Genomic DNA, 14,864 nt, shown 5'->3' with positions numbered 1-14,864 from the left:
AGATTGGGCGCCCTGTTTTAGCAAAGTTTAATGTTTCAATGAGGGCCTGTGAGTGCGAGGTGGAATGCTGGTAGGTATGGTAATGAGCTCCAGACAATAACCATTTTGGATATTGTCCAACACCATCTAGTCTGATGTAACTGTGTGCCGTAGGGTAGGACATTTTGTAATCGACCACCGACAGGTGTTATGTGATCAGGGGGTAAGAGAGGGAAGTCACTGTTTAGTGGCAGGTGTTGCTCCTCGTGGGGAAGCACCACTACCACTGGCATTATTGCCTCTGTAAGAGCCTTGGAAATAACCTCTTTGGGAGGTGTTTTGACCTTGGTTACGGTGAAAGGAGTTTGAGGCGTGAGGAGAGGTTGCTTTTAGAACCTCCATGATAGCTGGAGTAGCGAGAGGAGCCATGGAGAGTAGATGTTTGGAGGGCCCCCATTGCTTTTGCCGTCTCTGTGTCGATTTAATTTTTTTGTAATGTTTGGTCCAAATAGGTGCTCCTTATTAAACAATATATTGAGGACGTTTTGCTACACTTTTGGTTTAAACCTGAGATGCGGAGCCATGCATGACGTCTTAACGAAATGCTGGTGTTAATACATCTAGTTGCAGAGTCTACGGCACAGTGTATGGATTAATTGCATACGAGCCTGACTTCAGAGAAAATATATTGTCCTCGCTTTTTGAACTCCTCTGGGAGATATTGGAGCAGATACTCCATCTTATCCCAGTGAGCATGATCATAATGAGCCAATAGGCCAAATGAATTGGCAATACGGGTTTGATTGTCAGATTATGCGGCAACCCTTTTCCCTGCCCAATAAATGCACTTGCTGTCTTTATCAGGCGGTGGGGCATCCTCGAGAGTTAGCTAGCTTGTGAGGAGAAGTGATGACAAGCGAGTCTGGTGGCAATTGTCCTATGATGAAAATGGGATCTGATGGGGAGGCCTTATATTTTTTGTCCACCTGTGGCGCGACAACCCTAGCTCTAATGGAGTCTTTAAAGATATAGTCAATGTGTGTTAACATACCCTTTGACATAGGGAGATATTCTGTTGAGGAAAGGGTCTCAAAAAGAAAGTCCTCTTCCTAGGGATCTTTATGTAGCTGCACTTCGTGAAAAGACGCAGTTGTGCCCATGAGTTCCTGATATGAAATGGAATCCTCAGGAGTGAATGGAAGGGGGGGGGGGGTATAAATCAGGGTCTGTCTCCCCTGGAGGGTCGATATTGTAATTCTTCCAGGGGTCAGTGTGTGATCGTGTCCCAAAGGTATCTTGTCCCCCACCATACCCTGCTATGTCATCTTGTGCAGACCCTTGAGGTGAAATATGGTCTGAGTCTTCAATAGAGTGTGGTGAAGAAAGTGAAGCTGGAGGTGGTGGTGGGGGTGGAGGAGGAGGCAGAGGGCTGGTGGATTTGTATGCCTTTTTTCGGTGTTTTGGTGGTAGTAAGTCCAGAGCCTCTTGGATCGTCTTTTTGTGGCAGAGGTAGCGGAGCTGAAGGCTTGGTGAGGATACGTCTGGTGTGAGGTTAGATATGAATTAGTTTTTGCTTAGCAATCAGCCGTTCTTGGAGTTTATAGAGAATAGGCTCCATTGGTTTACTGGTATCGGCCTTGGAAGTAGGCTTGGAAGGTTTCAGATTTGACCCAGATTTCGGTTTAGGCACCGAAGTTCCGCTCGGCATTGAAGCGTTGGACGGCGACGGACTGCTTAGCACCAAAGGTCAGCTCGACACCAAAGTGCCTGATGTTGAAGGTTTTGGCTTGGTTTGTTGTTTTGTCACCAAACCTGAGCGAGGGGCGTCCAAACCAGTCATTTCGTGCAGACCATGGCCACAAGGCAGTGGGAGACCGAGGGCCTCTTGATTAATAGAGGCCAAATGTTTCTTGGCGTTTTGTCACGGTGTTGAGGGGTGGGGGGTACCACACTCATGGACTGTAGAGCCGGTGTGACATCCTCCATTTCCAGGTCAATCTGGAGGTTGGAGCCAGAGCTGCCCTCAATGGAGAATGCCTATTCCTCTGAAACCGATGGTTCAGGGTGTTCTTCTTTTCTTCAACGTCTCCATAGCCGAAGATGTCCAGAGTGTGGTCAATGGTTAATTTCGAGCCAACTTGCTCAACTTGTTTTCTTGGAGCTGAAGGAGCGATAGGCTACGCAATCTGGTTCTCTATGTTCTGGTGACCAACACAGAGTACAGACCTGTGGTAATCGGTCCAGGGATATTTCGTGTGACAGCGAGGGCATAACAGAAGGGCGTCCGGTCCATCACCAGCGGGCTTTCTCTGTAGAAGCTGATGTAGACGAGGAAAAAAGGCCCCAAAAAGGGCGAGGCCCAGCAGGAGCTGCGGTAGAAGCACATCAACTCAACGAGAGACGTAACTATACCTCGATTCACAGAACAGAAAAAAAATATCTAAACAATACAGATGAGGGTGAGAATGTTGCATGACCCGAAAAGAGTACCGTAACGGTCTCGAACCAGAGGACAGGCACACGCATCCGAATTCGACAGCAGAAAAGAAACAATCTAACAATGGAGTCAATGCCCATGCACATTATCACCAAGAGGAATTACTCTACCTTGTGACTCAAAAGACTTCTTCAAAGAAAAACAACTTGCACTCATCCGGACCCAACACCAAAATGGCAGGAGTATGCAAAGCATGTGTATATACAGCAACACATGCCACAAACAGGTATTTTCTCAATCTTGCTCAGAGCAGACGTCTGCCTACCCACCCATTCTTCGGCCTTTACTCATCAGCCACCCGCGTATTCCACTTACTTTGGTGTCTTTCGGTGGAAGTTGGTGAATTCTTTTAACGAGAATCCCTTCCTTCTGCTGCAATGATATTTTTCCTCTAGGCCTTCAATTTTTCCTTGATGATACTCTGTTTCCTTTCTTCTTTCCTTTGATGATTGGAGAGCTTTAAGTAATGCTTCCAGACCCAATGGCAGAAAAAATTATCTCAAAAGGGCTATCACGCACAAAGGCTTCATGGGCGGACGTGTGCCGTCAGCAGATGCCTGGGCTAAGCACTAAATTGTGGAAGCAGTCAACGCCCAACTACAATAAAAATAAAAATGAATTAAAAGAAAAAAAGAGAAAAGAGAGGAGAGTTCCGGAGCCAACCACTAGATGGCGAAATAAAGAACTGCATGTGAATCCAGAAAATATTCACACATCAAAACTTATCCTTCCTATGGCAATTCTGTTTTCGTGGGAAGCCACTTGGGAGTTACCTTGTGGGCCTTAGCAAATCACAAATGCCTGATGTCCTAAGAGCGCATGGAGGCACAAGGTACAGAATGTCCTGACCCGATACCACATGCAACAGTTCTGGAGCATCTTAGGCACCATCCCCATGTCTTGAAGCCTGAGGACATTTGATCTATTTGCTGCCAAAAGCGAATGAATTTGTTGGTGAGCCACCGAGACAAAAGGCACTCTATCTTGTTGAATAAGAATGAAAAAACATTAACTAACACCAGCACTTTGGTTGGGACCCAATATATTCCAATAATCAGACCCACCAGCATTTCGGGATTCACCCAAAAAATAGCAAAATCGACTGATTAGCACGATAGCCTCGATTTGCTATTATGGCTGCTAAAAAGGGTCTCCCAGAAGAAAGGGAAAAAAATCATGGCTTCTTATTGGTTACATAAACAATAAGAGATCTGAACAGGTCTCATTCAGAGGCAATTATACATGCATGTCAATAACATTGCAAGCAAAGAAGGAAGACTCAGACAAGGAAAATATTTTTTTGCAAAAAGCAATCATGTATTAATTACAATTTGTACAAAAGGGAGAGAAGGAGGAAAGTTACAGTTATATCAGCACTGTAGGCAGAATCAATTCGCATAAAACAATCCGAAAATTGTACTTGGTGCTGGGAAGTGTACGTGACACATAAAGACAGCGACACAAGTGGCAAAATGAAGTCAGCAAGGGGACGGCGCAAGGTGAAGTGAAGGTGAATATATACAATATAATACAGTCGGCGGTTCTAATCTCAATTATATCAATGCAATTGAATTTTATCCATTTCATAGAACCATATAACAAGGTGGTGCCATCAATTAGGCTGACAGGTCGACGGCGTTTCGATCCCCACGATTTGGGATCATCATCAGGACCGGATTGTGAAATTCAAACAGTACTGTATATTAAGAAAAGAAAAAGGAGGGGAGAAATTAAAAGCCGGTGGAGGAAAAATATTTGAACAGAAGAAGCCCGAAATAATAGAGCCAAAGTGAGCCAGAGAAAAAGGAGACTAATTGATACACAAGTGGAGGCTAGTAATAAACGAGTGACAAAATAGAGTGAAGCATGTGTGAGAACAGATCAAAAGAGCATCAAGAACCGGTATCAGAGGGACCATGAGTGATGTACCTGAGGAAATGTACAAGGTAGGTATTCTCCTGAGTGGTATAAATAATCTGGATGAACGCGTGGAAGCGTACATCCCGGGATGACTTGAAGCGGGCTGGAATTCTGAAAGAATGAAGGGGTGGTGAGATGGGATATACAAATAGTGGGGGGAAGACAAGGAAGCCATCACTGAATAATACCTGAAATGAGGCGTACTCCAGATGCGAGTAAAACTCAGGGCTTAGGGACTTCTAATGAGAAAAACAAAAACAAACGGGGGGGGGGAGGTTAAAAAGACCTGGGAGAGATAGGAGAGGTAGCGGAGGGGGGGGGGGAGGGAGGAGGAGGGGGTCGGGAAGGGAAACGAGAGAAAGGCGTATTCCGGTTGCGAGTGAAACTGGGAACTTCGGAACTTCTAAAAGGGAAAACCGAAAGACGGGGGGGTTAGGAGGACCAACAGAGGTCTATGGGGAGACAAGGTGGGGAAAGACGGGAAGGATGGACGAGGACGTACCTATTGAATAGAGACGGCAAGTGAATCCGCACGGGTCCAACCAGGTGAAGGAAGCGAGCAGGGGCCAAACCAGGAAGTAAAAGGGAGGGGGGGAGGGGCATAGTTGGACTAGCATAATCTGTATGTTATCTCTTCTTTATTGACTGGTTTCTGTTCTTTAACACCGAGCTATGGCTTGAGGGGCGTAGAGGGGGGGGGATGTACAGCATTGACTCGTGGAAGTATCCTTACCCGTCTGTAAACCCTCCATGTTTTGTTTCTCTACTGGAAATGTTCTCAGGTGAAAAACAAGTTACTTACCTTCGGTAACGATGTATCTGTAAGAGAAATATGTAGTTCTAGATTATCTTTAGAATTACCCCCAGGCGTCAGAATGGATACAGAGAATTTTTCTTCAGCAATAACTCTGCACGTCGGTAGGTGGCGTCCGTCGACCCCGCATCCGTCGTCGGCGTTGTGGTTGCTGGGATGACTTTGCAGTGCCTACTTAGACGCCGCTCATGCACGCTGACGTCAGTTCTGACACGACTTTCCACACCAGTAGTGCAGAGCCATGAAAGCCACTGACCACTTGTGCACATAACTAGGGCCCTAGAAGGCAGTTCCCATCCCTAGAAGTCAGTTCTCAGAACAGGGAGGATGGGTGGGGCGGTAAGGAATCTATAACTACATATGTTCCTTACAGATGCATTGAATATATACCCCAGCAATGCCAACCCGGAGGTGGGTCTGCGAACTAAGTTCACACCAGAAAGTCCTGGAGTACAGAACGGGCAAAGTAGCCGTCCATTCGGACTAGACTATCCAGGCAGTAATGTCTGGTGAACGTGTGCATAGAAGTCCAAGTGGCCGCCTGGCAGATATCGAGTAGTGGAACTCCACTCGACAAAGCAGTGGTTGCCACCATAGCTCTAGTGAAATATAGCTTGCAGCCCCATCGGAGGTTCCTTTTTAGCCAAAGCGTAACAAATCTCGATACAAAGGACTACCCATCGAGAGATGGTACGCTTTTGCACAGCCCGACCTTTTTTGACACCCACATAGCCAACAACGAGTTGATTGTCCACCCGGAAATCCATTGTGTGGTCAAGGTAGAAAGACAGCTCACATTTCGGGTTCAGGCGGTGAAGTCTCTCCTCCTCCTTGAAAGGGTGCAGAGGCGGGCAGAGTAATAGTTTGTCCAATGTGAAAAGGAGTGACAACTTTAGGCAGGAACGAGGGCCTTGTTCGAAGCACCACTTTGTCCGGCTAGACCGAGAATAAAGGGGGCTTAGAAGAAAGAGCCTGAAGCTCACTCAGGTGATAGCAACAAGAAAGGCAGACTTAAGAGTGAGAAGCCTGAGAGGACAATTGTGAAGAGGCTCAAAGGGAGCACATATAAGGTAAGCCAAAACAAGGTTCAGGTCCCACTGAGGCATTATGAAAGGAGATGGAGCAAAGAAATGAATAAGGCCTTTAAAGAATCACAGACTTCCGGAGGAAGGTAAAAAGCTGTCAACTGTCGCCGCTCAATCCCCACGCAAGGAGGTGGAGGACGGACAGGTTCAGGTGGAGGACCGTCCCCTGCTGCTACGATAGAAGATCCTCACGAAGGGGCAGCCTGATCGGTGGATCGATGGCCATGCTCAAGAGCTCAGGGTACCAGACTCTTCGTGCCCAGTCCGCAGCCACAACAATGACTTGGGCCTGGTTGTGGTTGATCTTCTTCAGCACTCGGGGCAGAAGTGGTACAGGCGGAAAAGCGTACAGGAGGCCGCAGCTCCACTTGCGACGAAAAGCGTCACTGAGCGATGGCCGCCTTGGAAACTCCAACGCACAGAACTGCTGATATTGCGCGTGCTCTTCGGTGGCGAACAGATCTAACCAAGGCTCTCCCTACTGCTGAAAGAGACCTTGTACCACCTCCGAGTGAAGACGCCATTCGTGATCCACCAGGCACCAGCGGCTGAGTTCGTCCGCCCCGGCGTTGAGAGAACCTGCCAGGTGTTGAACCACCAGGGTAATGCCCTGATGTTTCAGCCATGTCCAAAGGCTAAGAGCCTCTTGACAAAGGGACCATGACCCCACCCCGCTTTGCTTGTTGCAATACCACATGGTGGTGGTATTGTCTGGGAACACCTGCACTGCTTTCCCCTTGAGGGAGGGAAGGAATGCCTTCAGTGCAAAGCGAATCGCCCGGAGCTTCAACTGGTTGATATGGAGACCGGACTCCGCCGCAGACCAGACTCCTCTGATCTCTGCCTCTCCCAGGTGGCCACCCCATCACAGAAGTGATGCATCGGTCACCACCATAAGGGCTGGTTGGGGAAGGGAGAGGGATCTGCCCTGACCCAATCCTGATTCGTCAACCACCACTGCAGTTGTCGCGCATCTCCCTCCAAGATCTGGACGTAGTCGGAAAGATTCCCCTGATGCTGCACCCACTGTAACTTCAGGTCCCACTGCACAGTCCGCATATGCCACCTGGCATGATCCACCAGAAGGATGCAGGAAGCCATGAGGCCCAGCAGTCTCAGGGTCATTCTCACCGAAATCCGGGATAGAGGCTGAAACATCAACATCAGAGCCCAAATATCCCGGACTCGCTGCTTGGGAGAATAGGCCCAAAACTGCACTGTGTCTAGAACAGCTCAGATGAAAGGAAGCATCTGAGAGAGAGTCAGGTATGACTTCAGCATGTTGATAGTGAACCCCAGTGAATGCAGGTGGTCAGGGTAATCTGGATTTAAGAAACGACAGCCTGTGGTGAGCCCACCTTCAACAGCCAGTCGTCGTGATAGGGGAAAACTGGAACCCCTGATCTGCGACCAGTGAGTTCACTTTCGTGAACACCTGAGGGGCACTGGTAAGGCTGAGGGGGAGCACTGTGAACTGAAAATGCTCGTGGCCCACTGTGAACCGTAGGTAACGCCTGTGGGCTGGCAGGATGGGAATGTGAAAATAGGCTTCCTGCAAGTCCAATGCCACCATCCAGTCTCCTGGGTCGAGGGCAGACAGGACTTGAGCCAAGGTTAGCATTATGAACTTCTCCTTTCGGAGGAAGCGGTTTAGGGCCCTGAGATCTGAGATAGGATGCAGGCCTTTGTCCTTCTTTGGCACCAGAAAGTAGCGGAAATAGCAACCACAACTTACTTCTGGCGCAGGGACCCTCTCGATAACTCCCTTGGCCAATAGAGCTGAGACTTCCTGGCAGAGAAGCATCAAATGATCCTCCGACATGCGATCGAAAGACGATGGCATGGAGGGAGGGGTACTCTTGAAAGGGAGGAAGTAGCCCCTTTGGACTATCTGCAAAACCCACCTGGCTGACGTGATGCATTGCCGTGAGGACGAATCCTTCCACTCACTGGCCGCTGATTGCCCTGAAAGGTCAGACTAGGAGGGTTTGGAGGCTGCTGCAGGGGGGGAAAGGGTGGACTGGCTAGCCCACTGGATCCCGGACCCGTGTTGCTGGGTCCCACGTCCGCCGCGCAGAGGCAGGGCAGCTTGCTAGGGCCGGTAGCTGGACTGGGTCGGATGTGGTGGGGTGCCCCTTCCGTAGCCACGAAAGGGACGAAAGGCAGACTGTGGAGGACAAGAGGCCACAGCGAGGCCTAAAGAGATGGCCGTACCCCGAGAAATCCTTAAAACGCTCGAGCGCTAAGTCCGCATTGTCACCAAAGAGGCGACGGCCATCAAAGGTCATGTCCAGCAAGGTTGCTTGAACATCCCCCGAAAAACCAGACGTCCTCACCAGGCGTAGCGCCGAAGGGCTAATAACGTGGCAATCATTCTGCCCAGAGAGTCGGTGGTACCAGTCCACAGCCGATTGTGAATTTAGCTGCATTCCTCCCATCCGCCACTGCCTGGGAGAGAATGGCCCGGGCCTCCTCCTGGCACTGAGGCAGCACCTGCGCAACCGTATCCCAAACTGTATGTGTATAACAGCGTAAGAGACATGCCGTGTTCACGGACGGCAGCGCCAAGCTGGAGGAAAAGAACATATGCTTAGCAAGATGATCCAGCTTCTTAGATACCCTATCTGGGGGAGAGGAAGGGAATGTGCCTTCGGAAGAATAGGCTTGGACCACCAAGCTCTCAGGGGAAGGATGTTGGAAGAGGAAAATGGGATCGCCGGGAGCCGGGCGGCAGGCAATCGTCCATTCCACAGGAGCCCCTGTGCTGGGCTTGGACCAGGTGGCCAGAAAGTATGCCCGTGAGGGCTTCATTAAAGTGCAAGAGGGGTTCAGAGGAAGTTGCCGCCGGTTGACCCTCCTCTGTCGGGAGGTTAGTCCTGACTGCCCCTGTAGGAAGCTCCAGGCTCAAAGCCTCGGCCCCCTACACACCACCACTGCATTGGACGCTGCCTCCTCCCTAGCCACGGTGGGGGGGGGAGCAAGCATGCCAAGGTCTGGGGAGGTATGCAGACCACTGGCGTCACCCAATTCCTCTCTCCAGTCCGGCTCTTCCAGCTGGTCTGCTAAATGGTCCAGCGACCCCTCCCAGTCCTCATCACCATCCTCAGGGTGATAGGGAACACCTGGGATGAACAAGGGAACAAAAGTATCCTCCGGCGTCGGCTGACGTCGATCTGCCTCTGGGTCCAGCTCAGAGATGAGGATGGGAATGGCGTTGTGCCAACGCGGGAGACGTCGCCGGCAGGATCAGCGCTGGGGAAGTTCGAGTAAGATCAACTGGCGTCCCTCTGGATCCATGGGGACCCTGCGACGCTGGGGCTGAAGCCGCCGGCATCGAAGGCACAGGGCCCCCAACCGGCTCCACGGGGCCCGAAGGAACACTAGCGGAGTTGGGCTGCCCAAAGATACAAAAGAGGGCTTCGTAGAACACAAGAAGCTGGGCAGGAGACACCCCGGCTCCCCGAAATGGGGGGAGGCGTGGAGTCATCCCAGAATTAGGCCCCGGAGACAGAGCCTTAGAGCGACGATGCTCTGGTTCCCACGTCACGTCCACTGACCAAAGGGGAGAAGGTGAAGAGTGACGGTGCTTCTTCGCCTTCTTCTTGTGCTTCGACTTACCCGAGGAGTGCGAAGACTTGGATGAGGTGTGGTGGCTTTGAGACCGGTCTCGAGACCTTCCCCTCAAGCGAGACCTGGAGCGACGCAGAGCCAACTGCCAGGCCTCCAAAAGCTTTCGGGACCACTCCCGCAAAGACTATGGATTAATGGCCCAACAGTCGGAGCACGACTTTGGGTTGTGGTCGCGCTCCAGGCATCAGAGGCACACGAGGTGCAAATCCGTCATGGACATCAGCTTGTGACAGACTTGAATGCGGTTCGACATCCCTTGTGCACCTGGAGTCGAAGACTCGAAAAAAGACAAGAGAAAAGTCGTAAAAACTTTAGTCAAAAAATGACTAAAGGGGAAGCTCTGTATGGATCTGCGCTAGGCTGGCTCGGAAAAAGAAAGAACTGACAGCACGCAAGGGTGGCGTCTAAGTAGGCACCGCAACGTCATCCCGGCGACCATGACAGATGCAGAGTCGACCGACACCAGCTACCGACGTGCAGGGGTATTGCTGAAGGAAAATTCTCTGGATCCAGTCTGATGCTTGGGGGTAATTATAAAGGTAAGGAATCTATAACTGCAGTCTCTTTCAGATATATTTGTTTAATCTTAGCCTTAAGCGGTATGGGTAATGTGACCGAAGTGTAAGTCTGAATATGAACGCTGTCGAGCTAGCCATAATTGGAGCACCAAACTTGCCTAATCAAACATAATGGCTAGTGAATTTAAAGTGTATATATGATGTGCTATTAATTCCACATCTGGGGTCAGCCTTTGGCTTCTCCATGTCTAGCTTAGTTTCTTTGATGTCCTTTAAAGTCGGTAAATGGCTTCCACCTGAGCACTCCAAATGGGCACCAACCCATGATAAAATTAAAACTACTATTGTTGATTTGATGTGCCTCGGAGTCTGGCCTTCATAGACGCTGTGCTGTAATGTTTATATTGCCCTTATTACCCACATGTCTCTGATTTGATTTTGCATGGAAAATGCTTCGATGCTGTGCATGATGGCCACTGAGGTGCGGTTACCTGTTATGGGACACAGTGCTAAATAGTTTAATGGTAAAGTGTGAGACAGGCTTGCAGTTAGTTGCAGCAAGCCTACAGCATTAAGCAAGCAGATCTACAGGTCTCTTTTTGTAGCTAGGTTTTGAAGGAAGTTGTAATTAGCGGTTGCTGACTTTAATCCTAATGTCACGGAGTAGCCCTAGGTGGTCGTGCATTTTGGAAGGGGTGACTTGCAGTTCTAAAATTATAATGCTAGCCCTATGAAATACTCCGAAGTAATAATGGAGTACAGTTTTCTGTACAACGTGGTAGGGTAGCCAAAGGACCTAACTAACTGATAGCAACTTAAAGTTGATCATCTTTACAGCTCTTACAAAACTAAAATGCCATATGATGGGCAGTTAAAGTTACTTTAACTTGGCTAAATGTGGAAGTCAACTAAACACTGGCAAGAATCCATCAGCTTCTTCATGATGTTTTGCACCCGGCGTAGTGCACGTAGAAATTCAACTGGGTCTAAAGGTGCATTTCATTTTGTTCAGCACAGCTGAGGATGCCATTTGAGCTTGATCTAATTTAAGTCGGAATCTCTTTCCTTTCACAAAGCCCTTAAAACTTGTCTCTTTAACCTATGATCCTTTCGGTTATTAGCTGCCTGCCCTACTCATGCCCTGTTTCCTCTTTATAAACTTAATTTTCATTTGTAATATATACTTCATGTTAGTCCAGCATAGTTTGCAGCTGCATGTGCCTGTCATTTCCGATCCACTAGAAGTTATGTGACAATTACTCTCTGCATAGGGTGTGACACTGTGCGGTACCACATCACCAATATGTGGCAGACTGTTATCAGTGCAGATGTTGACAATTAGGTGAAGGTGCAGAGCACCAGAAACCACTGGCTCAAATTAAGCCCTGTTACTACTTTCCAACAGTGCCCCTCATATCTCCAAAGCCCATCTCTGACATACATTTCATTTTTATAGCGCTACTCATAGTTCACACACACTCGGTTCTGCCATCTCCATGGTACACGTTCTTTGCAGCAGGCACATTAATCCTCTACTGTACTTTAAGATGAGTCAAAACTTCCACTAAACAAAAATTGAGTTATCTCTAGCACGAACATTATTCACCAGAGTTACCTTGACATTTTTATTGTAGCCTGAAGGCTTTGGACTGGCAAGGAACTCTGCAGCACGTGCTGACTGCTGGACATGCAAGGAACTCTCAGCATGTGCTTTAAACCCATAAATTATTTTTAAACACAGCCCCACCCCCCCAGGTGAACACCAGGTGCGACTGCACCAATTGCACCACCCTAAAGACTGGCGCGTAAAGGACAGCACAAAATCTGCTACGAGTCTCCACGTCATGTGTGGCCCATTTGACTAGTCTAGTTTTTAGCCAAAAGCAATTTGCACACGATTAATTGGAGGCACACGTTTAATGGGACCATGAAACTACAGGTCCCAGAATACAAAGAGCAATTGACTAGATATACTGCAGGACTGTATGATGGTGTGACATACGGAAATGAGCCTCTTAAAATTTTGCAGCATCCTTTGCATCTGCTTGACTACGTATTGAACTTGAACGGTGTATTGACAGGCCCATTTACTTCCTACATAAGCCACAGGTTCCTACCCCTTAAAATATTATGTTGGGTAGTTGTAAATACTGGCCCTGCCATCTACAATGGATGTGAGCAGGAAATGATGCATTCTGGTGCGTCAGCAAACACCGTTGCAGGTGCTTGATTTTCACTTTAGAATGCTGCTCAGAGGGATGGTGGCATGTGCGCGAAACCAGGTACAACCGCGTTCCAGTCTTGATAAAACACATAGACCTGTTTTTTTAAAACTCTGAACGTTTAGACTTTAGATCTTTGAACTACGTACCATGTTTATAAGACGTGATACCTATTTTGAGCTAAACATACCTGAAACTGTCGCATAAGGTTATAATTTTTTAACGTGAAATGGTACCTCAATCCAGATTTATTTTAAATTGTACTTAATGATGGTGGCACTACAGACTTGGTATAACATGTAAGCAAGACAAAGTGGGCGTTTTCACATTGTTTTATATACTCAGTACTTTATTCAGTTTTGATTAATTGGGTTTTTCTGAAAAGTAATAGGCATGATTTGAAAAATCCATAATGAGAACCTAGGAAAAGTTGTTAGTAAACAGCCCCAAGGACAGCTGCATCTTCCTGGCATTGTTGATCTCAACCAATCCGGGGCAATGCAGCTCCACCAACTACCATCCTGTGCCCAATGGCCCCTGAAGAGGAGGTGTCATTCCTCATGGGTCCAGGAGGCAGCAATGCCCCGGCAGGGGTGCGTACATGGGTGCTAAAACCTTCCAGGGAGAAACAGGGCCCCCTCTTATGAGGTTAGGATTAGAGCTGTGCTTCCGTAGAGTTTCTGGCACTTTAAACATGCCTATTTCATAGTGGAATACTCTACTAAAACAAATTCCGTTGATTTAAGGCTGAAAAAGAATGATTGTGAGGGGGTCTGAGTATTGTAATATTTAAAGGTGGAGTTGCAGCTGGAGCTGTACGTCACCTCCTGGAGGGTCACTATTGGAATAAAGCTTTCTGGATCACTTTGAAGCCTGGAAGAATTATTTGTATGGTTGGAATCTTGAAGAAGATGTATCCACAGAAATGCTACATGCCTTCTTATTCTTCCCAAGATATTGGCCTTAATGGCATTCCAAAGTACACCTCAAGCAACTGGTATATTCATTCAGAAAAACTCTAAAACGCCACCCAGTTTCCTGTTCTGTAGAATATGTGTCCAACTATATATTGCATAGTGTCAATTTAGTAATCACTATCAGAATCTCTTGGGAGGCTCATTTGATCTGTATCCATCCATCCAGGCACAGATTATTTCCCCCATCAACTTACATTAACCGTTAGCATAAAGAAATATCACCTCTGTAAATACCTCTGTATAAAGTAGGATGTATGGAAATTCAAAATAAAAAAAAAAACACAAAAACCAATGCGTTTACTTTGGTCTGCAGCTAAGTATTATTGTATGAACCGCCTGCTCCTCATTCAGACCTGGTCTTTAACAGATGAGCACTCCAGGTGCAGGTGTTATCTGCTTTGTCATCTTAAGAGGGGTATAACTTTAGGCTTTTCAACAGTAGAGTTGAACCCCATAACAATTGCAAAAGTAATATTGATACCACCAAATGGCCTGCTCATGTCTCCAAACATTTCAAGCATGAACGATCAGCCTTTCCCAGCAGAATGTGGAGTACCTAACATTAACTCCACACCACTGCCCTTACCCCAGGACTAACATTACTGTTCCCTCCTGCAACCTACATAGGACCTGGTAAATTCCTGTTACCAAAGGGTTAGCAACTATGAGTCCAAGTACCCTCCACTTTATCAGTTAACTATTACAATACTTAACTAGCATCAAAAACACAAACAACCAGGCATACTCCCACCTCTCGATGTTGATTAATGTTGCACTATCCTAGCATCAGGCCTACTTTCAGAATAACTGGTGTAACTACCCAGATGATGACTTACAATAACTCCAGTGTCCAACTGCAAACAACTTTGGGATCACATTGTCCGGCCACTACTGTTATTCTGGCGGTACAGATAATCAGCATTTCAAACATTATCTTCAACCTTCTCTTTGAGCAGTTCCAACGTCCAGCCTTTGGTACACTGTGGCTTTCTCATTCTCTTGGTACTGGAGATGAATGCCCAAAACAAGTGCCAGCTATTTAATTTAATTCTTTATTATGTCATTTTGCTATAAGTGGATAGCAGTCAAACGAGTTGTTGCCACCTCTATATTGGCTCCTTTGCATGTACCACCTCTTTAATATGTTACAACTGGAAATGTCTAAACTTGGGGAAAAAGGCCACATCCTGATGCACCGGCAATGTACTACTTTGGAACAAAA

This window comes from Triturus cristatus, chromosome 4_1 (genome assembly GCF_964204655.1).
Source record: "Triturus cristatus chromosome 4_1, aTriCri1.1, whole genome shotgun sequence".
Lineage (NCBI taxonomy): Eukaryota > Metazoa > Chordata > Amphibia > Caudata > Salamandridae > Triturus > Triturus cristatus.
This window is presented reverse-complemented; position numbering follows the sequence as displayed.